The 27,743-nt window shown below is 46.0% G+C and overlaps 1 non-coding gene across 1 annotated transcript; it reads right to left on the reverse strand.

Annotated features, from left to right (window-relative positions):
* Positions 1 to 19,699: 19,699 nt before the first annotated feature.
* On the reverse strand, positions 19,700 to 19,803 carry LOC112585844. Its single transcript, XR_003110422.2, has one exon. It is a non-coding gene; the product is annotated as a U6 spliceosomal RNA (small nuclear RNA).
* Positions 19,804 to 27,743: the final 7,940 nt, after the last annotated feature.

Consider the following 27,743-nt stretch of genomic DNA (forward strand, 5'->3'; position numbering starts at 1 on the left):
CTGTCATAAGGGTGGTGTCATCTGCATATCTGCATATTTCTCCTGGCAATCTTGATTCCAGCTTGTGCTTCCCCCAGCCCAGCATTTCTCATGACGTACTCTGCATATAAGTTAAATAATCAGGGTGACAATATACAGCCTTGGTGTACTCCTTTCCCAATTTGGAACCAGTCTGTTGTTCTATGTCCAGTTCTAGCTGTTGCTTCCTGATCTGCATACAGATTTCTGAAGAGGCAGGTCAGGTGGTCTGGTACTCCCATCTCTTTCAGAATTTTCCACAGTTTGTTGTGATCCACACAGTTAAAGGCTTTGGCCTAGTCAATAAAGAAGAAATAGATGTTTTTCTGGAACTCGCTTGCTTTTCCAATGATCTAATGGATGTTTGCAATTTGATCTCTGATTCCTCTGCCTTTTCTAAATCCAACCTGAACATCTGGAAGTTTACAGTTCATGTACTGTTGAAGCCTGGCTTGGAGAATTTTGAGCATTACTTTACTAGCGTGTGAGATGTGTGCAATTGTGGGGTAGTTTGAGCATTCTTTGGCATTGCCTTTCTTTGGGATTGGAATGAAAATGGACATTTTCCAGTCCTGTAGCCACTGCTGAGTTTTCCAAATTTGCTGGCATATTGAGTGCAGTACTTCCACAGCATCATCTTTTAGGATTTGAAATAGCTCAACTGGTATTCCATCACCTCCACTAGCTTTGTTTGTAGTGATGCTTCCTAAGGCCCACTTGACTTCACATTCCAGGATGTCTGGCTCTAGGTGAGTGATCACACCATTGTGGTTATCTGGGTCATGAAGATCTTTTTTGTTCAGTTCTTCTGTGTATTCTTGCCACCTCTTCTTAATATCTTCTGCTTCTGTTAGGTCCATACCATTTCTGTCCTTTATCGAGCCCATCTTTGCAAGAAATGTTCCTTTGGTATCTCTAATTTTCTTGAAGAGATCTCTAGTCTTTCCCATTTTGTTGTTTTCATCTATTTCTTTGCATTGGTCACTGAGGAAGGCTTTCTTATCTCTCCTTCCTATTCTTTGGAACTCTGCATTCAGATAGGTATATCTTTCCTTTTCTCCTTTGCTTTTCACTTCTCTTCTTTTCACAGCTATTTGTAAGGCCTCTTCAGACAACCATTTTGCTTTTTTGCATTTCTTTTTCTTGGGGATGGTCTTGATCCCTGTCTCCTGTACAGTGTCACAAACCTCCATCCATAGTTCTTCAGGCACCCTGTCTATCAGATCTAATCCCTTGAGTCTATTTCTCACTTCCACTGTATAATCGTAAGGGATTTGATTTAGGTCATACCTGAATGGTCTAGTGGTTTTCCCTATTTTCTTCAATTTAAGTCTGAATTTGGCAATAAGGAGTTCATGATCTGAGCCACAGTCAGCTCCTGGTGTGTTTTTGCTGACTGTATAGAACTTCTCCATCTTTGGCTACAAAGAATATAATCAATCTGATTTCGATGTTGGCCATCTGGTGATGTCCAGGTATAGAGTCTTCTCTTGTGATGTTGGAAGAGGGTGTTTGCTATGACCAGTGCATTCTCTTGGCAGAACTCTATTAGCCTTTGCCCTGCCAATAGTAGATCAACTTTAAAACTTCCTCAAAGCCAATCCTAGAAAGAAACTTTAAAAAATTGTCTTATCACCCATCCCTCTGTGCCTTTGCATATGCCATTCCCTCTGCCTCCAGTGCCCTTCCCTGTGGCTTGCAACTAGCATTCAGGTCGCTCCACTCCCGGAGTGTCCTGTGGCATATGCTGTCTCACTCCTCTACCACCCTGTGAGCAATTCAGGAAGTTTTTGTCTGATTTTGTTTTCTTTGGTTTTTGAATTTTTGGTGCCTGACATATAGTAGATCTCAGTACATGTTTGTTTAAATGGAAAAGTTGTTTTTTTTTTTTTTTGGCCGTACCATGTGGCATGCAGGATCTTCCCTGACCAGGGACTTGAACTTGTGCCCTCCTACATTGGAAGCGCAGAGTCTTAACCACTAGACTGCCTTAGTCCTGAAAATATTTTATAAGTGTTAGGAAAGAATATAACCTCCTAAGATTACTGTCTTGAGTTAGCCAGCAGTCATTTGGACGGATAAAGTTATGGTGAGTGTGTTTCAGCAGCAGCACGCCGACTCCTGTTGCACTGCTCTTATTTATAAACAGTGGTGTGCTGGTAAATATCGAAAACTTGGCTCTCTGGGGGGAAAAGAAGCCCTCTTTGATGGGCTTTTACATTTCTGAGATGTAAATACTCCTGCTATAGCTGATTTCAAGCTGCTGCTGCTGCTACTAAGTTGCATCAGTCGTGTCCAGCTCTGTGCTACCCCACAGATGGTAGCCCACCAGGCTCCACTGTCCCTGGGATTCTCCAGGCAAGAATACTGGAGTGGGTTGCCATTTCCTTCTCCAATGATTTCAAGTTACTAAACACAATACTAACTGGCTACCAAAATTCCCGAATATTTAAAAATGAGCTCTTGCAAGCTCTCTCCAGTACACGGTACATCATGAAAATTCTACACTGCTTTTGTTTTTTCACCATTACCCAGTTTGTTTGGGTGACTTTTTTGCTGTTTATACAGCACATGTCTCTGTATTGTATACTTTATCTCTTGCATCAATCCAATTATTACTCTTATCCTCAGAGACTAAGAGACTTCTCCAAGGTGGCAAAGCTTTCCTGTCTATTCCTGGGTTTGGGCTTTCTGTCTGGAGCTTGCTGCCAGCACCACGAGGGGCTGGAGAGATGTGTGCTTTGCCCAGTGTTCTGTTTGCTGGTGTTGCGGTGAGCTGCTGGAAGGACCCAGGGATCTGTTCTTGGCCCAGGATATACCTGTCAGTAACCAGACTGTGATGAAAGCTGGCCTTTGTTATGTTCCCTTGTGACCTGATAAACAGATGACAAGGAGGCAAATTTATTATATTTTGGATGAACAGCTGTCACTTTCATGACCTCATTCAGGATCTGGACGGTGCCTCATTGTCTGACAGGCGAATGAAGTGATGAGCTCCCCTTTACAGTTTAGAGTGTTAGCCTGTTTCTTTTAGGTGGGTTCAGGGAGAGCCCTGCAGCAAGTTGTGTTCCTCCGGAGCCTCAGCTGAGGGCAGTGAGGGCTCCCCCAGGAGGTGAGAGGTGGACCTGCCGCCTATTCCCGGCTTGGCTTCCCTGGTGGCTCAGATGGTAAAGAATCTACCTGCAATGCAGGAGACCTGCATTCGATCCCTGAGTTGGGAAGATTCCCTGGAGGAGGGCATGGCAGCCCACTCCAGTATTCTTGCCTGGAGAATTCTGTGGACAGAGGAGCCCGGCGGGCTGCAATCCATGGGGTTGCAAAGACTCAGACATGACTGAGTGAGTAACAATTTCTGACTCAAATGACGTCCAGTTTCAGGGCCTGTGAAGCGTCTGTGTTGGGGACTGTGTGAGGCTTTCTGAGGGTGACCACGATATGTGATGTCATAGAAAGCAAGTATTATAATGGGTCTCAGTGATCCAGTTTCAGACCCTTCGCTTACAGATGAGGAGACAGGACCAGCAAGAGGAAGTGCTTTGCTCAAGGTCATACAGCAATCCTGGCCATGCCAGGCCCAGGCCCCGGGGCTCCTGACTCCCCACCCAAGGCTCATCCCCTACCCCTTGTGTCCCTGAGGGTGCGTGAGCCTTGTGCCCTTTATCAGAGGCTGGCAGAGAAAGCCCAGCTTGAGCTCTTGGGAGCTCGGCCTGCTTCCTGGGTTTTTCCAGAGTTCCCTGAGGAGGCTGGGCCACCTGTCTACACCACCTGGCATGTTCTGTTTAGATGAATCAAGCTGTACCAGGACGAGGAGGCCACAGAGGCCACTTCCCAGGAGGGAACACTCGTGGCGTGCGAGGGACAAGGAGGGGAGAGATGGGTGTAGACCCGGACCTGCCTTCCTCAGAGGCTAGGGCTGGGGTTCTGAAAGCAGAGGGCCCTGCCCAGCACCACGGCTGCTTTCCACCTGGGCGTAGACAGTGTCTCCCAGGTGGAGACATTCCCAGCAATGTCCCCGTGTCGTGACAACTCTGGTGAGTTTCCAGGCACACCCAGTCCTGAGCCAGCAAGTACTGTTGGCACATCAGGTCTCCAGCTGCCATGGCTGGCTGGTCCTACAAGATGGTTTGGAGGCTCCAGGACAGCTGGCCAGGGTTGGACATCCTTGTTCTAGCAGATCTGCAATGTTCCAGGAACTATGATAAATCCTGTTGAGTATTGGCCAAGCAAGCCAGGAAGGGCAGGGAGTCCAGACCTTGGCTCGGTTTGGCAGAGTCTTTCTCAACACCTGCCCTCTGTGAGGTGGGGAGGGGGAAGCAGCAGGGAGGGGAGTAGCTCAGATTGTGCCCCAGCGCGGGGAGGGGCACAGGGAGGACAGTAACGGGGGCATCAGGCTTTACAGTTTACCATGTGTGTTTCTGCGTATTATTTCATTCCATTCTCGCAGTCGCTTTATTACTGTCCCCATTTTAAAATTGAAAAAATAGGGACACAGAAAGGTGAGTGACTTTGCTCAGCACGGTCTGTCATCAGGCTTGAACCCCACCTGTCATTATCCAGCTGTGGAACCTTGAGCTGGTTGGATCACTTTCTGAGCTTTGATTCCCAGCTTTGCTACTCACTGCAGAGGTTGTGCAGGTAGCACTGTGCTTGGCTTAGCCCTTGGGAGCTCAGTTCCTGAGACTGCTTCCTTTCCCCCCTCCCTGCAAACCACACAGCCAGCAGCCAGTGAGTTGGGCCTGGAATTGAGCTTCTATTCCATTTTTTAGGGTTTTTTTTTTCTCCCCTCTACCTTTCCCTTTGGTATGTGTAAGCCAAACTTTCCTTTTTTGGAAAGGGAATTCCTACTAAGAAATAAAGGAAAACACAGGACTTCCCCGGGTGGTCCAGTGGTTGAGACTCCACACTCCCAATGCAGGGGCCCAGGTTCAGTCCCGGGTTGGGGAACTAGATCCTGCATGCTGGAACGCAGAGCCTGCATGTGGCCTCGAGGATGTGGCACAGACCAAAAAAAAAAGAGAGAAAGAGAAAACTATCAGGCTGGCTTGCCTGGGGCTCACCACATCTACCTCCGGGCCTTTGTTCCTCTCTGCCTTCCCTCCCTCCCTCCCTTTGTTTCCTCTGGGAGTGCAGACACTGACTTGCAAGGGCCCCCTGGCAGGTTCTCCAGGGCCCTTAGACCTTCCCAGAAGCTCCTCCCACCTTCACTGGGACTGGGCCCTCAGGGTGGGCTCACTGGTGCATGGTCTGAGCCCACCTTGAACCTGGAGGGAGTGCTCAACTCGAATCAGCCCTGGAGAAGGCTCAGCTGTGCTCTTTGGTGTCTCTGGGGCCCTGAGCAGCTTCTCAGCACACCCCAGGATGCCGACCCCTTCCCACCCTGGCTTGGAAACTATAGAGGTTTTTCAATTGATAACCCACACATCTGGGAGGACCACACTCAAGATGGTACTGGACATACAAGCAGAAGTCAGGTGCAGTTCAGGGCTTGTTCAGACCAGACCTCTGTCAATCCTTCTTCAGAGGCCTTGCTTCCATGACATCGATGGGACTAAACCTGATCAGCTAAAAAAAAGTCGGTTATTTTCAGTTTCCATTAAGCCAAGCTGGTACAGGCTCTCTCCTTCCTTCTTCCCTTCCTCTCTCTGTCCTTCCCTCCCTCCCTTTCTTTCACATTTCTGATAGTCACTGATTTAATCACTGCAGCAATTCCCTCCCTCCCTGCCACCCGCTGGCAAGGGTTATGGATTTTATTCAGTACACAATGTACACAGTTGTTTTGGTCCCAGGATATAGTGACCTGTGGAGGCTGTACTTGTAATTAGGTAATTATTTTATTCTGGTTTTTTTTTTTTTTTTTTTTTTTGCTAAATATCTCAGGCAAGCCCTGTTCCTATGGCTTCTACCCCATCCCTTGAATGACTGTTCTATGCTCTGCTCTGCAGCCACCCTGACCTTTCCAATCCTGGTTCTTGGAATCACCAGGTCTTGCTCATTTCTGTGTCTTTGAGTGATCTATACCCTCTGCCTGGAACACCACTGCCCTTGTTGTTCTCTTGGCTCCTTCCTCCTCCGGCCTTGGTTCTTAGCTTATGTGTTGCTTTCTCCCCACGTGCTTCCTCCCTAAGGTGAGATGTCCTTGCTCTGGAATTCCATATCCCCTTCTGTCTAGCCTTACCACACTCTGTGAAGGTCTGCTTCATCTTGCTCCTTGCTGCTCTCTGAGCTCTGTGAGGGCAAGTCCAGGTCCCTCTGACTTTTGTAACTCCCAGCATTCAGTGAAGTACCCATCACAGAGTAGGGGGTGGTGAAGAAAGTGAGTGTTGGTTGCTTGTGTCTGACTCTGTGTGACCCTGTAGACTGTAGCCCGCCAGGCTCCTCTGTCCATGGAGTTCTCCAGGCAAGAATACTGGTGTGGGTAGCCATTCCCTTCTCCAGGGGATCTTCCCGACCCAGGGATCGAACCTGGGTCTCCTGCATTGCAGCCAGATTCTTTACAGTCTGAGCTACCAGGGAAGCCCAATATTGTCAAATAAGTGAATGAGAGAGTGAACCACGGTTGGTCAGGAGATATTTATTATGACCATGGAAGTGACTGGGCTCTTGGGCATATGGGTCCTTTAGCTCAGATGCCAAACACACAGTGGTGGTTCGGCCATGCTGACCTTTGTTTCCCAGGCTGGGGAGGTGACAGCAGCCGCAGTGGCTGAGCCCCAACCTGTGTCCTCTCTCCCCCCTCAACTCCATCCTCCTCCTGGCCCTCCTGCCTTGGGGGTGGAGGGCCTGGCCCTGGTTCTCTGCAGTGTTGTACTCCCACTAGTGGTCCATCCCTCCATCGAGGACTTGGCTGCCTCAATTAACTCCCTTCTGTTGGATTTCCCAGTTTCTCCACCTTCGCCTGTCCTAAAACAGCTTCTGTTCCGTTTACTGACCCCTCAATTACCATCTCAGTTTTCTCTTCCTGTTACTCCTTTACACCCTGCAATTGGACCTCCACTCCTGTCTCTTCTGAAACGGCTTCTATAGGTCACCCACCGTGGACACATGTCTTCAGTTCTCACTCCTGGCCTGCCTGCATCCGCGGAGATGACCACCCACTCCCTCTCTCTTCAATTCACTTTTCTTGGTTCTCCTGCCTCTCTGCTCCTGCCTTTTCTATTTCTGACTCCTCCTCTCTTCTTGTCCTAGAAATACAGGTGTTCTTCAGGCCCTCGCCTTCTGTTCTCTCTCTTCCCCCCTTCCCTTGGTGAGCTCATCTTGATGCGGATGACTCCCAAATTTTCTTGCTTCGCTACACATGCCACTAGTTATACTCAAACCAGCCTTGTCATATCCAAGTCTGCTCCTTCCCTTCCGTGTTCCGTTGCTCAAACTGTAGCAGGGTGCTCTGGCTGAGACCAATCTCTCAGACTTTTGAAACCTTGATGAAAAACTCTCTGGAAAGGTCACAAGTTTTGGTCTTTAGAAGTGATGACTTCAATTCTTTTTGGAGCAGGCAGTTCCTTTGTTTCAGAAAAATTGCCCAAAGCAGTCCCTTCATTATATGCATGTAAAGTAAGCATTTACCCATTGTTCTCAGGGAGAAGTGAAGTCATGGGGTCCTTGAGTGCGTTCCCAGCTGTCCAGTCATTCTGTTTGGTAATAGCAACTCTTGCATATAGTTGAGTCAGAGCTCTGCCTCTGAAACTTTCTTACTTTCAGGGGTGGTGGTTGGGGTGGGTGGTGGTTGGGGTGGGCGGTGGGGAGTTGCGGGAAGTGTTTCTTGAATCTTTGTGAATATGGGGGACCCTGAGCAGCAGACTGCTGTTTGTTCTTCAGCGTTGGGTGTTCTTGTTGGGCCAGTAGTCCGTGGGCATCCAGAGCCGAGTGAAGACCGGCTGGCAGGATCCATGGTCCCCACACCTCACCGGGAGGGGAGACTGAAGCCAGAGCAGCTGGCCCTGGTGCATCCCACCTGGATTGGATGGGCTGCAGGGCCTCTATGTGTGTGACTCTGGTGTCACTCCCTCACGGGGCTGAAGACTTCATGAGGGCGGGGACCCTGCATCTGTCAGGTGAGGTAATGAATGGATAAATAGTGTGTTCTGCTGTCTCTGGGGTCATAGAGCAGGAGCACCCTCTCTTGGTAGGCTGGGGTTTCTCCCAAGGGCCCATCATCCCAGGAAGCTGATGCTCCTGGCTAAGGAAGGCAGATATCTGCCCGGCTATGGGGAAGTCATCTTTTTTCCCTCTGAAGGTGGGCCGGGAGTGCGTTATGGAGGGACTGTGGGCCCTGGGAGTGGCCCCTTCTCTGGTAGCTGGGGTTGTTTATCCTCTGTATGCTTGTCTTCCATCACCCTCAGAAAGAGTCTGAAGGCACAGCCAGTGGACCTGCCCATCGGGTTTGTGTTTGGCTGAGGGGAGAGGCCTACATAATATCACATGGCCAAATGTTTAAAAGTTATAAGGAAAACAAACTGTTTTCTTTATAAATAATAAAATACCTTCTAACCTTCTACTTTGGCAAATATAACTTTATAACAACAAAACTAGGAAATATGTAACTCAAAGTTGGCAACATAATCAGAACTGATTGAATTTAATTTTGTGCATGTCCGGGTGTTCTGTTAATGGGCCAGAGATGACTGGATAAGTAATAAAGACAAATATCATTCATAAACTATTATATAATTTTCATGGAATTGATTTTTCTTGTCTTTATTTTAATAAAATCACTAATTATATTGATTTGGTTAAGATTTTCCCTAGTTTGTGTGCTTGTTGATAGCAATGAACTAAAGAATAAAAGTACAAAGAACACTTTCCAAAAAGTACAGACCTTGAATTGTTTCGTTAATTCAATGTAAATTGAAGCAAATGTAAAAACTATAAAGTGAAAATTAATTACCATATATTTTCAAAGAAATCCCTTTTCTTCCAAAAATCATTAAAGTGCACACTACTAATTTAAATAGAAAAATAAAAAAATGTAGAGCAAATATTTTGAATAAAGCTGATGACTTGAATTTTTATTTTATGAAAATTCAGTAAAATCTTTTTTTTTCTTTGGCTACACCTTGACTTGTGGGATCTTAGTGCCCTGACCTGGGATTGAACCCTGGAATCCTAACCACTAGGCCTTCAATTGAATCTTATTACCTGATTTTATGAGCATAAAACTATTTCCAGCTCTAGTAGTCAGTATTCTTCTGGTGGCCGATGTAAAGACTCAGTACTGAGCTGTATGCATTTCCATCTAGACCTCCACATTTACAAATCAAGGAATAATACGAATGATTTATTATTGAAAATATTTCTCAAAAATCACATGTACGAGTTGTGAATACTCTGCTCATTCCTGAATACTTTATGATTTGAACAGGAAGAGAAGCAAGAACATCAACACCCTCTTCCTGGGAAAAGATGTATTGTCACATGATCTAAAAGGAAGGATCTGGCAAGTGGATTGCTTTTTCTTTCCATCTGCTGAAGACTTCCTCGGGACTGTCTTCCTTGCCCTCTAAAGCAGGCCCATCTCCAGCACTGGCTGTGCCACGGCCACCCCTTGTCCTGACCCTTGGCTTAGGTGTCTTTGACAGGAAGCCATGGGGCCAGAGACATGGAAGAACATGGGTCACAGCAGAGGATGCTGAGGGTTGCACGCTGCACTGCGTGTGCCCTGAGCTACGCTTCTGAGAGAGGGAGGTGTCTGTGTGTGTCTGTGCGTGCGTTTATTATTAACAGCTGTATTCTAACAGTATTTACACACCATACCACTCGCCCATTTCAAATGAATAGGTCAGTGGTTTTTAGTATGTTCGCACAGTTCTGCAACAATTTCAGAGTGTCTTTTTTTTTCCTATCAACTAGAAAAGAAATGCTGCACCCATGAGCTGTCGCCTTTCCTTCTCCCTTCTCCCAAGTCCCTGGCAACTACTAGTCTACTTCTTTCTGTATGAATTTGCCTATTTTGAACATTAAATATAAACAAAATCATAACATGTGCCTTTTTGTGGCTGACTTTTTTTACTTAGCATAATGTTTTCAAGGCTTGTCCAAGTTGAAGCATGTATTGGCACGTCGTTCCTTTCTGTGACTGAATGAGATACCAGTGTTTGGAGAGACCACGTTCTGTTTACCCAGTTTCCTGTTGATGGACATTTGGACTGTTTCCACTTTTTGTGGCTATAGTGAATCATGCTGCAGTGAACATCCATGTGCAAGCTTTTGTGTGGATATATGTTTCTGTTCTGGAGATGAACTTAAGAGGGAATGGAATTGCTGAGTCACTCGTGTTCTTTAACAATATTTCTGTGTATGCATGTGTGTTTGGGTATATGCGTATGTGTGTGTGTGTGTGTGTGTGTGTGTGCACGCGCATGCAGGACGTCCCAGGACAGGGCTCCTTGGCCTAGGTCTAAGAATGGTGCTGGCAGCCTATTTCTGCGGCGCAGTGGGGAATGAAAGCAAAGGCTTTTGTCACATTGGTTCTGGGCGGCTAGAAAGGCATATAGGACCAGAATCCTGGCAGTCAGTCGGCTGCAATTTGGGTAATTTACATGAAATGAGGTCGACCTTATTCTTCGGTCCTAGTGTGGTGAGGTGTTACCCCCTGGTTTAGGGCCATAGCTCTCCTCATCACCTAGGTTAAAATCTGCAGCACAGTTTCTGTGACTCTTGTCTCATCAATAGCTCTCATGCCTGCCCTCTTCTCTGTACTCCCTCTGCCACTGTCCTAGTTCAACTGCCTGCCATTTATTACCTCTTGTTTGCCTTCAGTATTTTCTGGTCACTGGCTTCCCTGGTGGCTCAGTGGTAAAGAATCTGGCCGCCAATGCAGGCAGATGTAAGAGACATGAATTCAGTCCCTGAGTCAGGAAGATCCCCTGGAGGCGGGCACAGCATTTTTGCTGGGAGAATCCCCATGGACAGAGGAGCCTGGAGGCTTGCAGTCCATAGGGTCGCACGGAGTTGGACACGACTGAAGCGGCTTAGCACGCATACACATATGCCAATGCAGGAGACACGGGTTTGATCCCTGGTCTGGGAAGATCCCACATGCTGCGGAGCAACTAAGCCTGTGCACCACAACTATTGAGCCTGTGCTCTAGAGTCTATGAGCTGCAGCTACTGAGCCCAGGCGCCCTAGAGCCGTATATTGAAACGACTGAGCCCGAGTGTGGCAACCACGGAAGCCTGCGTTATCTGTAGCCTGTGCTCAGCAACGAGAGACGCCACAGCAATGAGAAGCCTGTGCACCGCAACTAGAGTGTCCTGAGCAGCGGTGAAGATCCAGCACAGCCAAAAATAAAAAATACACACATTAGAAAATTTCTGGTCACAGAAATAATGTATGGATATACACACCCAACACACTGCAGAAATATAAAATCTAAAAAGTTGCACCTCCCTGCATACAGAATCCCCTCAAAATAACTGTCACAAACAGTTTAGTATATTCTCTTCCAACATTTTTATACACATATTAACATATTTTATTTCTTTTTAAAAACAAAAATAGGATAGTATTGTGTATATGGCTCATTCTGCAACTTGTTTTTCTCCCCATTGGACTATATTAGATGTCTTTTCTAGAAAATACAGATAAATCTGCCTCATCCTTTTAAGTCTGTTGTGCAGTTCTACAATAGTTTATGTAACCAGTCCCCTATTTATGGACATTGGAGTTATAGCCAAGTTTCTGCCATGATAAATAGTGCTGCAGTGTTTTTGTGGGAGTTTGTCTGCAGGATAAACACCCAGAAGTGAAAATGTTGGGTCAGAGAACACAGACATTTAATATTTTAAATAGATACTACCAAAGTTGCCTCCAGAAGCATTTGTTGGTCAGTCACTCAGTCGTGTCCGACTCTTTGCGACCCCATGGACTGCAGCACGCCAGGCTTCCCTGTCCTTCATGATCTCTCAGAGTTTGCTCAAACTCATGTCCGTTGAGTGGGTGATGCCATCCAACCATCTCATCGTGTTGCTCTCTTCTCCTCCTGCCCTCAGTCTTTCCCAAATCAGGGTCTTTTCTAATGAATCGGCTTTTTCGCATCAGGTGGCCAAAGTACTGGGGCTTCAGCTTCAGCATCAGTCCTTCCAGTGAATATTCAGGGTTGATTTCCTTTAGGATTGACAGGTTTGACCTCCTTGCAGCCCAAGGGACGCTCAAAAGTCTTTTCCAGCACCACAATTCAAAGGCATCAATTCTTTGGTGCTCAGCCTTTTTTTATTGTCCAACTCTAACATCCGTACATGACTACTGGGAAAACCGTAGCTTTCACTATATGGACCTTTGTAGGGAAAGTAATGTCTCTGCTTTTTAACACACTGTCTAGGTTTGTCATAGCTTTCTTTCCAAAGAGCTAGCATCTTTTAATTTCGTGGCTCCAGTCACCATCCACAGTGATTTTGAAATCCAAGAAAATAAAGTCTGTCACTGTTTCCATTCTTTCCCCATCTATTTGCCATGAAGTGATGGGACCGGATGCCATGATATTTGTGTTTTGAAGCATTGCATAGTTTATAGTGTCATTATCAGTTCATGAGAATGCTGGTCTCCCTGCCCCTGCCAGCCCTGGATATCTTTGACTGTTGCCTTTGATCAGTCTCGGCAGCATGTTCTCTTGCCTCCCCTGTGGCATCAGTTTCCTACAGCCCCACTCTACTCCCAGCTTCCCTCCTTTTGCATGTCGATCTTCCATTACCTAGTTTTAATAATGACCTTGACAACTTAAAAAACCCCTCTAAAAAATTGAAATAGGCTTGTCCAGGACACCTTTATTCAGCCAATCAAGACGTAGTCATTGCCTATTAATCAGGTCCCAGGCACTGTCTAAGCGCAGTACTGAATGAGAATGATAAGGCCTCTGCCGTTGTGGAGTTTAATTCTTGTAGTGGGGGATGGATCACAAAGGAAGAAGCAGAAAATGATCGAGCAGTTAGTCTGCGTGTGAGGTCACTTCAATCTTATGGACTGTAGCCCCACCAGGCTCCTCTGTCCATGCAATTCTCCAGGCAAGAATACTGGAGTGGGTAGACATTCCCTTCTTCAAGGGATCTTCCCGACCCAGGGATTGAACTCGTGTCTCTTATGTCTCTTGCATTGGCAGGTGGATTCTTTGCCACTAGCACCACCTGGGAAGCCCAACAGTCAGTTTACTTACTAGACAGTTAAGTGTTATCCTGAGAATTAATACAGGGAGACGTGATGGTTACTGGGAGGTTGGTTGAGGCTGAATGGTCAAGAAAAGAACTTCTGAGGGAAAAAACACATAACCCAAGCTCTGAAGGACAAGAGCAAAGATTGGAGAGGAGCATGCTAGGCAGTGGGAGCAGCATGTGCAAAGGCTGGAAAGTAGGAAGGAGCTTGGCTATTTGGTCGGGGGCATTGAGAGAGAACGATGGATGAGTGGGTGGAGTGTGGGTTGCTGCCACTGCCCGACAGTTTTGCTGTGGAGGGGGAGGAAAGCTTGGGGCGAGCCCCTGGAAGGGGACATGAGACTGTGGGAAGATGTTTACGGACACGAGATGCTGAAGCATGCTTATGTGCTGATGGGTGGCTTTGGGAGAAGAGAAGCTCGTGATGCAGGTATGAGGGCCTGGGCAGGAGCCATGTCCTTGGGGAGTGGGGCAGCGTGGGATCAAAGCACCTGGATGGACCTAGGACATTATCCCTCCTCACAGGAGGGAAGCGGACAGGTGGTCCTGATGTGAGTAGGCCAGTGGTTTGTGGTAAGGAGAGGAGAGGGTTCCTGTCAGATTGCACTAGGTTTTTCCCCAGGAAGTAGAAAGCAAGGTCATTGGCGTGGTGGTGGTATGAAGTGGCAGGGGTGGGAGGAGAATGTGGGAGGTGTGAAGAGTGAGAGGAGGAGCATGTATATCACTTTGGAGTCTGGGGAAATGTCATTCTGAGGAGGCAGACGGGGCTCACTGAGCATGCGGGTGCCCATTTGAAATGAAAAAAAATTATTTGGCTGCTCTGGGTCTTTTGTTGCAGCACGGGGAATCTTCCCGTCACAGCATGCGAACTCTTAGTTGCCACACGTGGATGCGGAGTCTAGTTCCCTGATTGGGGATCGAACCTGGGCCCCCTGTCTTGGGAGTGTGGAGTCTTAGCCACTGAGCCACCAGGCAAGCCCCCCATCTGAGCTCGACTTACAGCTGTGCCCAGCTGTTGACTCGGGGAAGCCTCTGTTCTTCCAGGCCCAGCAGTCCCACTCCTAGCTTCGCTCGCTCACCACCTTAGTTGGGAGCACGAGGTAGGAACCCGGATGAATTCTGCACCTGAGAGCTGGCAGGAGGAGGCAGGCGAGGAGGAAGGGCGAGCAGTGGAAGAAAACCAAGCAGGCCCCTGTCCCCAGCTCAGGAAGTCAGTGGCCCTGGGCAGCGGCAGGAGCCCTGGCAGGCCCGGAGGCTAATTTTAGAAGGCCTCCAGGTTCCATTGTTCCGGGTGAAGCTGGGCAATAGAGGCGGCGGCTGGGGCGGTGATACCAGTGTGGGAAAGGAAGCCAGGCTTCGTGTGAGAAGGATGGAAACTCTGAGGGTGGTGTGCAGGTTTCGGCCCTTGGGGACGTTCTGCCCCGGTTCCCACGGGCCAGGTAGGAAGCCACGCCTCCCCTGACTCCTTTCTAACATGGGTAGCTTTTCCATCGTCCTGCTGAGCACGTGGTTGGCTAGAACCCTCGGCTCCCACGCCCGCTCCAGCACTGTTGACCCCGGCCAGCTCTCAGGCCGGGGGAGGGTAAATGCCAGTCCATCAGAGGAGCCCAGTGACCCTGTGCAATTGTCCCCACTGCTGATGAGGCAGCTAGGTCCACTTTACGTGGAAGGATTTGAGGCCCAGATGCAACGAGTGACTGCCCAAGGTCTCACTTGGGTAGCTGCGCCCTGTCAAGATCCACCGGCTGGTGGTTTAGTCGCTGTTCTGTCCGACTCTTGCAACCCCATGGACTGTAGCCCCCCAGGCTCCTCTGTCCATGGGATTCTCCAGGCAAGAATACTGGAGTGGGTTGCCATTTCTTTCTCCAGGGGATCTTCCTGACCCAGGAATTGAACCTGGGTCTCCTGCACTGCAGGCAGGTTCTTTACTGACTGAGCTATGAGGGAAGGCATGATCTACCGGGGGATTCCTAGATTTCTGGAAGAGTAGAACACTGTTGTTGCCCTGGTGAGGTTGGCTGCTGTTCGCATAGCAGACTGTAGGCACAGTGGAGATGCTTTTCTGAGAATTCGTGTAAGAAGAGAGGCAGTGCAGGGGTCCAGGAATGGGCCCCCACCAGGTGCTAGCTGCGTGACCTTGGGCAAGCTATTTAATCTCTGGGTTTTAATCCCAGGTCTTCATCTGCTATGTGGGCCCCAGAATCCCTGGCTGGTTCTCAACTTGGATGAGATAACGTGCTGGAAAGCACTGCGCAAGAAGGAACTCTTATCAACATGAAGCTCTAAGGCCACATCAAAGGCTGGATTTTTATCTCAGCCCAAGGGGAAAAGGCTTGCTTCTCAAAAGGAGAAAGGATTCTTTGTAAGTAGGTGAGGGTTTCATGGCTAGGTGGATCTTGTTGTTAAAGTCTCATGACTGAAGGGCACACAGGGGAGAGGGATGAGGCGTGTCCAGGCTAGGAAAATTCCAGACCCCGTTGGTCTCCAAGGTCCTCTCAAGGTGGAGAGCTCTTACAGGCAGGGAAAACCATTCAAGAGGGCCACTTGCATGATTTAGAATTCTGAAGATGACTTGATAGCTGGGTATGTTCTTTGTTGCTTAATGGGTTTTTTCCAGTTAATTCTCCTGGGTTCTTTCCATTTCCTGGGCAGAAGGAGTCAGCTTTAATATATTCCCACTGGCAATAAGCTGTGGCCTGGTGAACGGAGGTGAGAAGGTGCAGATTCAAGGGGGAGAGAGGACTTAGGGAAAGGATCTCATCTCCAGGCTTGGAGGGAAGTCAGGCTGTCCTCAAAGTGACAGATTCAGCTGATCATTCTTACTTCTCTTGTTAGCTGGCGAAAGCCTACTTAGCCTATCAATCAAAGGTTGAATGATGTCCCCTCTGGGAAGACTTCCTCAGTATTATCAGACAAAATTAATGAGCTCTCTTCTATGCTCCTATATCAGTAAGGATGCTTTTAGATGAAGTAAGAGGAAATTCCATTCAAATGGACTTAAATAATAAAGAGAATTTATTATCTCAGATGCCTAAGAATTTCAGAAGTAACAGCTTCAGGCATGGTTTGATCAGGACTCTGGCTCCTTTTGTCAATCCACGATCATTCGTTCTCTAGATTCTAGCCTCTTCAGACGTGTTGGCTTTGTTTTCAGATTGACTTCTCTCAAGGAGTCAAGGTGGCTGCTACCAGCGATAAAGACTACATTCATCCTTCTTGACTTAAGGGCAGAAAGAGAGAATGTGTTCTTCCCCAGCCATAGGGCAAAAGCCTTAAACCCCACTGTGGTTAGACTGACATAAAGTGGACAAGAGAATCCACGCACCAGTTAATATCGTAGCTTCTCTTCCTGAAGCAGTCAGTGTGTGGTACAAACAATGAAATTATGCCAGGCAGATCACCTTGGAACTGGAGTGCAAGCAATCTCATCCAAGCACGTGGCTCCTACAAAGTAGAAGTGGGGTGGTTCCCAGAGGGAGAGTTTTTAGGACAGAGATGAGGGCAATTATTGCCGGGAATGTAACCAACTAATGCCCACTATACTCCCACGGCACTTGGCATACTGTACTAAAATCGGGTGCATTTTGTTAGGCTCTCCAATTCCCCTTAATTGTGTTGAAGTTCAGTTTATCATTTTTTCTTTTATAGACTGTGCTTTTACTATCGTATCTGTTGATCTATAGATTCAGTACAATCCCAATCAAAACCCCAGTCTGACCCAAGGTCACAAAGATTTTCTCCTGTGTTCTCTTCTAGAAGTTATATAAATTTAGGTTTTACATTTAAGCCTATGATCCATTTTAAGTTGATTTCTGTATGTAGAGTGAGGTATAGATTGTTAGCTTTTTTTTTTTTTTTTTTTTTGCCTATAGATATCCAGTTGTTCTGGCATAAATTATTGAAAAGACTATCTTTTCTCTATGGAATTGCCTTTCCACACTTGTTGAAAACCAGTAGTATGCATATGAGTGTGTGCTAAGTCACTTCAGTCGTGCCCGACTCTGTGTGACCATATGGACTGTAGCCCACTGGGCTCCTCTGTCCATAGGATTCTCCAAGCAAGAATACTGGAGTGGGTTGCGATGCCCTTCTCAAGGGGATCTTCCCCACCCAGGGATGGAACCCGAGTCTCTTAAGTCTCCTGCATTGGCAGGCAGGTTCTTTAACCACCAGCACCACCGGGGAAGCCCTGTGTACACACATGTCTAGGCCTGTTTCTGGACTCTCTATTCCTTTCTGTTGATCTATTTGTCTACTTTTTAAAGCAAACTTCACACTATCTTAATTGTTTTAGCTAGATAATTAGTCTTCAAACCAGGTAGTGTAAATCCTCCAACTTTGTTTTTCAAGGTTTTTTTCAGTTCCTCAAGGTCCTTTGCGTTTCCACATACATAAACTTTAGAACAAGCTCATAAATATCTATAAAAAAAGCTGCCTGGGGTTTTGGTTGGGATTGCATTGAATCCCATAGACACTTTGGGAGAATTGGCATTTTAACATCCTTGAGTCTCTGATCCATGACTGTGGTATATATCTCTCCACTTATTTAGTTCTTCTCAGCCATGTTTTGTAATTTTTAGTGCACAGATGTTGCATGTCTTTGATCAGATCTACCCCTACATCATAGTTATAAAACTATTATTTTGTTGTCATTACTTATTCATTGCTAATAAGTAGAAATACGATTGAGTTTTGTATATTGATCTTGTATCCTGCAACTTCATTGAATTCACTTATCATTTCCAGTAGCTCTTTTAGAGAACTTCATCAAATTTTCTCCATCGATGATTATGTCATCTCTGAATAGAGACAGTGTCTTTTGTTTTGTTTTTTTTTTGCTTTGTTTTGTTTAGTCACTAAGTCATGTCCGACTGTTTTGAGACCCTCTGGACTGTAGCCTGCCAGGCTCTTTTGTCCATGGGATTTTTCCCAGGAAAGAATGGTGGACTGTGTTGCCATTTCCTTCTCCAGGAGATCTTCCTGACCCAGGAATAGAACCCATATCTCCTGGGTCTCCTGCATTGCAGGTGGATTCTTTATCGCTGAGCCACCAGGGAAGCCTAAAGGCAGTTTCACTTCTTTCTAATATGGATGTCTTTTATTTCTTATCTTGTTGCGCTGGCTAGAAACTTCAGTACCATCATCAGAATAGGTGATGAGTTTGGATGTCACTCATCCCCAGTCTTGGGCAGAAAGCCCTTAGACTTTAACCATTACATATGCTGTTAACCATAGTTATTTCTGTAGATGCCTTTTATCAGACTGGGGAAGTTTGTTCTATTACTGGTTCGCTGAAGGTTTTTAATCAGGAATGTATGTTGGATTTCATCAAATACCTTTGCCACATCTAAAAATATCTTTTTCTTTTTACATTTATTATTAATAACATAGGGAATTATATTGATTGATTTTCAAATGTTAGACCAACTTTGCCTTTGTTGGCTAAATCTCACTTGATTGTGGTATTTTATAGTTTATATATATATATATATATATATATATATTCTTTTCAAATATAGCAAAATTCAATTTGCTAAATTTTGGTGTAGAATTTTTGTGCCCATGTTTGTGAGGAATTTCAGCCTTGTTTTCTTTTCTTATAATGCCTTTGTCTTGTTTTGGTATCAGAGTAATTCTAGCTTCATAGAATGAATTAGGGGTACTTCCTCTTCTTCAGTTATCTGGAAGAGTTTGTGTAAAATTGGTATTATTTCTTCCTTGAATACTCGGTAAAATCCATCAGTCAAGACATGCAGGGCTGGAGTTTCTTTGTGGGAAGATTTTAAACAAGGAAATTTCCTTAATAAATATAGGATTATTCACATTATCTATTTCTTTCTGTATGAACTTTGGTAGTTTGCATCTTTCAAGCCATTTGTCCATTTCATTTAAGTTGTCAAATTTATTGGCCTAGAGTTGTTTTCAATATTTCCTCATTATCTTCTTAATACTTAAGAATATGGAGGTTTGTTACTTTCTCAGTCCTGATGTTGATGAATTTTTGTCTTTCCTCTTTTCCCTGATTGATTTGGCTAGAGATTCATCAATTTTTAAAAAAATATGTTACCAGTTTATTTAAGGATATACAGAGATACACGGGGCAAGGTCTGGGAGGGTCCTGAGCACAGGAGTCTCTGTCCCTGAGGAGCTGGGAACCATTGTTTTACCACGATGTGGTGTGTTCACCAACCTGCAAGCTCCCCGAACCCCGTGCGATTGGGATTTTATGGAGGCTTCCTCGTGTAGGCATGATCAATTTTAATTAACTCCATTTCCAGCCTCTCTCCCCTCTCTGGAGGATGAGGAGTAGGGCTCAAAACTTCAGGCTTCTAATCACAGCTTGGTATTTCTTGTGACCAGCTGTTATCCTGGAGTCAGAGATTCATCAATTTCATTAATGTTCTCAAAGATGCAGCTTTTGGTTTGATAGATTTTTTTCCCCTAATTTTTTAGGTTTTCTATTTCATTGATTTCCACTGATACTCCTTTCTTTCATTTGCTTAGGTTTTTAATTTTCTCTTCTTTCCTTAACTTTTTCTTTTAAAATATGGAATGCGTTCACCAGTTTGCCTGTCATCCTCGCCCAGCGGCCATGCTAATCTTCCCTGTATTTGTTCCTGCATTGGTAGGCGGGTTCTTTTCCACTAGCGCCACCTGGGAAGCCCTGTATGGTTCCAATTTTAGTATATGTGCTGCTGAAGCGAGCACCCCAACTTCTTAACATTAAAGCGAAAGTCATTTGTTTGTGATCCTTATTCTTTAAAAAAAATTTTTTTTGGCTGTATCTTTCGGGACCTTAGTTCTCTGACCAGGGATTGAATCCGCACACCCTGCAGCAGAAGTGCAAAATCTTAACTGCTGAACGATTCTTTATTCTTTTCTAAATACAGGTATTTGGTGCTATAACTTTAAGTACTGTTTCGTGGCAAATTATAATTTGTGTGTTTTCTTTTCATCCAAAATACTTTCTCTTGTCCCGTTTGATTTCTTCTTTGACCCATGGATTATTTGGAGGTGTGTTATTTGGTTTCCAAATGGTTGCGGATATTGCTGAGATCTTTCTGTAATTTTTTTTGCATTTTGTACTGGGGTACAGCCGATTAACAATGTTGTGATAGTTTTGGGTGAACAGCCAAGGGACTCAGCCACACATATACATGTATCCATTCTCCGCCAAACCCTGCTCCCATCGAGGCTGCCACATAACATTGAGCAGAGTTCCATGTGCTATACAATAAGTCCTTGTTGGTTACCCATTTGAAATACAGCAGTGTGTACATGACCATCCCAGGCTCTCTTACTATCCCTACCAGCCCCCATCTCTTGCAACCATAAGTTCATTTTCTAAGTCTGTGAGTTTTTTTGTTTGTTTTGTAAGTAAGTTCATTTGTATCATTTCTTTTTAGATTCCACATATAAGGGATTTCATATGATATTCCCCCTTCTCTGTCTGACTTCTGTTATTGATTTCTAAGTTAGTTTCATTATGGTCAGAGAATATTTTTATGTGACTTAAATTCTTTGAGACTTGCTTTATGGTTCTGGATATAGTTTGTCTTGGTAAAGGTCCTATGTGCACATGAAAATAATGTGTTTTACTATTGTTGCGTGGAGGGTTCTGTAAATGTCAATTAGGTCAACTTGGTTGATTGTACCATTTAAGGCATTTACATCCTAACTGAATTTTTGTTTGTCCTCTTTATTTTTGTCTCTTTCCCCCTTTTTTGGTTTAGTTTTGGATTGAAAGAAAGTGAAAGAAATTGAAGTCGCTCAGTCATGTCTGACTCTTTGCAACCCCATGGACTGCAGCCTACCAGGCTCCTCTGTCCATGGGATTTTCCTGGCAAGAGTACTGGAGTGGGGTGCCATCGCCTTCTCCAGGAGATCTTCCCAACACAGGGATTGAACCCTGGTCTCCTGCACTGCAGGCAGATGCTTTACCATCTGAGTTACCAGGGAAGTCTTTAAATCCATTTTCTCTAATTTTTTTGCTTATTCACATAGTTACCAGTTTTAATGTTCTTCATTCCTTTGTGTAGATATATATATATATATATCTACATATATATAACATATATATGGTATCATTTTCCTTCTGTTTGATGGACTTCCTTACATATATATAACATATATATACGTTATCATTTTCCTTCTGTTTGATGGACTTCCTTTGTCATCTATAACTGTAGTTCAGGTCTCCTTTTGATGAAACTTTTTAGGTTTTGTATGTCTGAAAACATCTTTGTTTTATCTTCATTTTGAAGATTTTTCACTGGGTATAGAGTTCATAGTCTACTGTGCTTTTCTTCTTTTAAAAATATTTATCTATTCATTTTTATTCCCTTTGGCTGTGTAGGGTCTTAGCCGTGGCACGCGGGATCTGCGCTGCATCACGTGGGGTCTCTTGTACATGGATTCTCTAGCCCTGGCACGCAGGATCTGCACTGCGTCACGTGGGGTCTCTTGTACACGGATTCTCTAGTTTGGCGCTCAGCCTCAGTAGTTGTAGCCCGTGGGCTTAGTTGCTCCCGGCATGTGGGATCTTAGTTTCCCCACCAGGGACTGGACTTGCCTCCCCACCAGGGAAGTCCGATAGTGCTTTTCTTTTAATACTTTAAAGATGTTGTTTAATAGTTCTCTGGCTTGAATTATTTATGACAGGAAGTCTGCTATTACACTATCATTTTTCTTCTGGATATAATGTCTCTGGTTGCTTTTAAGATTTTCTCTTTAGTCCTCTCTGATATTGACATATCTGAGCATCAACCTTTCTTTTTTTTTTTTTTAAACAAATTATTTATTTATTTTGGCTCTGCTGGGTCTTCCTTGCTGTGCCCGGGCTTTCTTTAGTGGCAGTGGGCGGGGCTATTCTTTGCTGCAGGGCTCAGGCTTCTCATCGCGGTGGCTTCTCCTGTTGGGGAGCACAGGCTCTAGGTGCATGGGTTTCAGTAGTAGCAGCACACAAGCTCGGTAGTTGAGGTGCACTGGCTTTTCATTGCTCTGTGGCATGTGGAAGTGTCCCAGACCAGGGATCGAACCCGTGTCTCCTGCATTGGCAGGCGGATTCCTATCCACTGTACCACCAGGGAAGTCTTCTGAGCATCAACCTTTCATTCCAAGTGCTTGACAAATCGTTTCTGAACTGCACGCCTGCTGGCCTCTCTCTTGAGCTCCGGGCCCACTTAACATGTGCATTTGGTTTGGCTCACAGACACCCCAATTCAACATATCAAATAAGTGGTGTATCATCACCTTGCCCTGATCTCTTCTTCATCCTGCATTCCTTAGCTTAGATAATCTGCCTTCACTGAGCTCCTCAAGACAGGAATTTGGGAATGACCCTCTTCTCCATCTTAATCTATTTTGTCACCAAAATAGATTACCAAAATTGTCACCTTGTCAATCCTATCTTCAACACCTCTCTAATTTTCCTCTTTCCCTCCTTTCTCTTCTTACTGCCTCAGCCCAGGCCCTTATCAGCTTCTTGGATTTTACTGCAGCAGCCTCCAAATTGATCTTCTTGCCTCCAACCTTGATACCATGCCATCCTTTCTCCATTCTGGAGCCAAAGTGTACTTTTTTTTTTTAAAAAACATAAGGTCACTCTCCTGTTTAAATCCTTTGATGCTCTCCATTTCCTTATCAAACTACCTCTCTTGGTTATAAAAATCGTTCAATCTATCTCCTGCTTAATTCTTTTTTTTTTTTTTTTTTTTGTCTCCTGCCATCTCTCAAAGTGTTCTTGCACTCAGGTGAATCCAAGCCATGTGGGATTATTTTCAGTTTCTACAAAACCATCCTCCAAAGCTTTATCGCTGCCTAACGTGAGAATCTCTTCACTCTAGCCCCTGGTTGGCTCACCTCAGCCCCACCCACGTTTTAGGGATTGATCCAGGGGCCTCATCGGTGTCTACTGGCACAGCTCCTAGCTCTATGCTATAATTGCCACTTAACAATTTAAAAAATTAATTAATTAATTTGGCCACATTGGGTCTTCGTTGTGGCATGTGAGATTTTTCTTTGTGGTGCACGGGCTTCTCTCTAGTCGTGGCACACAGGCTCATTAGTTGTGGTGCCTGGGGCTTAATTGTTCCACGGGACATGGGATCTTATTTCCCTGACCAGGAAATGAACTCATGTCCCCTGCACTGAAAGGCAGATTCTTAACCCTTGGACCAGCAGGAAAGTGTCTTACTTAATTTTTGTAGAACTTCTGTGCTCCAGGCCCTAGGTTACCCGGCACCCACTCTTTGGAGTTTCTGTTTTAGTGGGAGTTGGGGTGGAAGGCTCCAGCACTAAGTACATAGCCTCTGGTTAGAATTGAGCTAGTGCCAGGGAAGCTGCTGCTGCTGCTAAGTCACTTCAGTCGTGTCTGACTCTGTGCGACCCCATAGACGGCAGCCCACCAGGCTCCGCCGTCCCTGTGATTCTCCAGGCAAGAACACTGGAGTGGGTTGCCATTTCCTTCTCCAATACAAGAAAGTGAAAAGTGAAAGTGAAGTCGCTCAGTTGTGTCTGACTCTTCGTGACCCCATGGACTGCAGCCCACCAGGCTCCTCCGCCCATGGGATTTTCCAGGCAAGAGTACTGGAGTGGGGTGCCATTGCCTTCTCCAGCCAGGGAAGCTAAGACAGGGTATTAATGGAATGAATAACAGAGAACCAGCCTTAGCCTAGGGATCAGGGATGGCTTCCTTGAGGAGGCGATGGCTGCATGGGAACTCTAGGGATGGGGAGGGGTTGGTGGTCAGGGAAGGAAGATGGTGGGACGGGGTGTTGGTGGTATTCTAGGCAGAGGAACATCACAGGCACCCTGAGTGGTGAGGTCACCTGGCTCTCTGTGGAGCTGGAGAAAGCCAGTGAGGTGGGTGTGTAGGAGCAGGCGGGGAGAGATGAAGGGTGATGTAAGGGAGGAGAGTGAGGTCGGCCCCCTGGGCCATGGGGCTGCACTGAAGAGGACTTTGGCTTTCATCCCAAGGGCCCTGGGAAGCCATTATGGGCTTTTAAGCAGAGGAGCAGGGCTTCCCTGGTGGTTTAGCAGTAAAGAATGCATCTGTAATGCAGGAGCCGCAAAAGATGTGGGTTCGATCCCTGGGTCAAGAAGGTCCCCTGGAGGAGGGCGTGGCAACCTACTCCAGTATCCTTGCCTGGAGAATTCCAGGGACAGAGGAGGCTGGTGGGCTATAGTCCATGGGGTCTCAAAGAGTCAGACACGACTGAAGCGAATCAGTGTGCATGCAAGCAGTGGAGCAATATGATCAGATTCACATTTTCAAAGGATTTCCCTGCTGCCCTGTGCAGGGTGGGTGTGAAGGTGGGGGAGGTGACAGTCGGACCAATCAGGAGCTGTTGGGGTCATGGCTTGGACTAGAGAGGTGGAGAGGAAAAGAGGAAGATGTTGTAAGGCGTTTATGAGCCTGGGTCGGCAGGATCAGAAGCAGGAACTGAGGACGGCTTCAAGCATCTGGAGGCGGCGTGTGGGTGGTGGTGATGGGGCTTTCTCCGCCTGAGATGAGGAATACGGGACAAGGGGATGGTTTTGGGATTGCAAAACAGGAGCCAGTTTGGGACAAAAGGGTGAGTTCCTTAAGGATGGACTCATCTATTATTCACCTTGAATTCTCGGTATTAGGCTCAGCAGGGGCCCAAGGACTGTATGTGGAGTGAACAGCAGGACAGCCGCTCTCAGGCCTGCTGACCTGCTTTGTCAGTTGAACGGCCAGCAGACAAGTGCTGCTCCTTGGATGACAGGGAAAGCCCTGTTATGTTCTTTCCCACCCAGCAGGTTATCTGCCCAAACAGACTGCTCTGGTGGTTACCCCAGATGAGAGCGGAGAGGCTCACATGGGTAGGAGCGGGTGGATGTGTGGGTGTGAGAACACGTGAGGGACACCGGGAGCTGGGCGAGCTTTGTACTCAGCATCTCATCACCATTCGTTCCCTTTGCTGCTCAGCTGGGGGCAGGGTCCGGCTGCCGCAGGGCGGCACTGTGGACCACGGACTTGGAACACTTCCCTGCTGCTAACACGTACCAGTCCCAGATTTCCCCAGAGGCTTGGGGCTCTGTTTTGCAGTCAGGGAGTATAACACACGGGAGGCTGAGATGCTGCCAAGGCATCTAAGCACAGTTCATCCACCCCCACCCCCATCTATGCACCATTCATGCATTCATTCATTTGCCCACTGTGGGGCAGGATCTGGGCTCCAGGTGTATCCCGGCAACCTGGCCCCAGCCCCCTGAGCTCATACGCTTCACCTGCAAGCATACGCCAGTGGTGCCACCGCCACCACAGCCACCTTAGGGTCAGTTAGCGGCTTCCAGAGCGCATTGTCCTTGCTTCCATCTAAGCTGGCTGACACGCAGCACTTCCGGAATCCATCGATGATGCTGTTATTAGAAGCTTTACCTCTAACCGCACATACGTGCTTGCTGGAGGTTCAGAGCAGTGATGCTGATAATGGCCAGAAACTGACAAGCACCCCAAGATAGTGAATGACTGAGCAAACTGTAGACATAAGATGGGAGAGGAAGACTAACAAAAACACCGAGTAGGTAGGATTACGGAGAAGGCGATGGCAAGCCACTCCAGTGTTCTTGCCTGGAGAATCCCAGGGACGGCAGAGCCTGGTGGGCTGCTGTCTATGGGGTCGCACAGAGTCGGACACAACTGAAGCGACTTAGCAGCAGCAGGTAGGATTATACTTATTTGTAGTACGATGGAATTTAATGTGTTGGTGAGATTTCCTTTTATGAAATAAACAGAACAGAAAGTCAGATAGAAAGTCAAATACATACTAATTACAACTACTGTAAAACCTATGTACATACACCACGATCTCAATTTTACAAGGAAAACAGTCCATCGCAGAAGACTGGGATATGCCAAACATCAACAATGCCTGATTCAGATAGAGAGTATATACATGATTTTTTTGGCTTCTTTATTGTCTTCTATTCTTTCCACACCTTTCATGATGAGGAAGCCTTTCCTATGAAAATTCAGAAAAGAAAATAAATGAAAACACTGGAACCTTCCTGTGTCTACACATTTACATAGATTAGTGATCTACTCCAAGGGATGTAAGAAGAGCTTGAATCTTACGTAATTCCTAGATTCTGTTGTTCATGTTTGCGATAAAACTGATATTTGAGAGCTGGACTCAGTGAGTGCTAAGTGCTCTTTGGCTCCAATGTTCTGGGATTCAATTTGATTCCACACAAGTTGAGCAGCTCACCATCTAGTCAGGGAAGCAGACTTATTTATTTATTCATTCATTAAGTCAACAAATATTTATGGCATTTCTGCTATGTTTGTGGCATTGCCCAGTTACTGGGGAACATAAATGCATAATTACAATGCTATGTGAGAAGTGCCTCAAGAGAATTCCTTTTCAGAGTGTTAGGGGGCACATAGCAGGGGATGCAGCTGACCCTTTGGGGGGTGTAAAGGGTCATGGAAGGAGGCTTATCTGAATAGGGTTTTGAGGGGTGAATAAGAGTTCTTTAGGCAGCAACTAGAGGGAAACAGAGCTTTTGCCAAGTTGACAGTTATTCCTGGAGAGGGTATGTGGGAAGATGGAATACACAGATTGTTTATAGACGCTTGTCCTCATCCCATCCACGGAAACCAGGATAAGAAGTGAGTTCAGATGTCAGAGCTCACAAAGTGAGAATAACTCTTTTGAGTCCCAGCTGTTTCTTCTTCCACCTTTAACTAGGAGTCAGGCGTATTCAAGGCCTCTTTGAGTAATGACCCCTTGACCCTTCAGTCCAGCCTCTTTCAGGAACTGGAAACATCTGGATCCTGCTGGCTGGAAAAACATTGTGTGACCCCCGGATTTCTGTCCTCGTGCAGAAAGCAAAGCCAGCTATAAGAAGATTACCTAGGGCTGGAAATTCCAACCAGTAAACAAGAATCCTTGAAAAAGTGATCATTGGACATCTCCTGTCTGCCTAGTTCTGTGGCTTGTCTTTCTTCCCTTCTTTTCCCAGTTTCTCATCTCCTTTTCCTCCTTTCTCTCCCCTTTGTCACAACAACTTTCCTCCCTTTCTCTTTTCCATCTCTCTTTAGTCTCTTGATCTCACTCTCTGCTTCCTGTTTCTCCAAGTGTTTTTGTCTCTCTCGCTTTGCATATTTTCTCTTTCTCTTTTCCCTTATCTCTTGCCTGTCTTCAGGTCAGGGTTTTCTGACCTGAAAGGGGTTTTCTCCATTGAAAGGGGCCCTGGCCTGCCTTTGAGGGGCTTTGGAGAGGGCAGAATTGGTGGGCTACTCTGAGCTTGTTTGGCCTTCTTAGACAAGCATCTCTCTTTAAGGAGTCTGAATTTAGAGCGTGACCACATAAAGAGCCCTTTCATTCTGGCTCTCATATATCCCTACTTGAGCTGAGACGTTTCCAGACAGATAATCATCAGGCTTCCTACAGGAAATTAAAGACCTTGGTGCTGTGTAGCTGCTTGCCTCACCTGTGTGGCCCGTTAAGTTTCACAAAAGGCTTCGCTTCCCTGTTATGTGACAGAATATATCTCTGATAAGATTTCTTTTCCAAATCTCTCTAATGAAGGCTGTTGTGTGTGTCTTCTAGATA

Source organism: Bubalus bubalis, chromosome 6, assembly GCF_019923935.1.
Source record: "Bubalus bubalis isolate 160015118507 breed Murrah chromosome 6, NDDB_SH_1, whole genome shotgun sequence".
NCBI classification, from domain to species: Eukaryota; Metazoa; Chordata; class Mammalia; order Artiodactyla; family Bovidae; genus Bubalus; species Bubalus bubalis.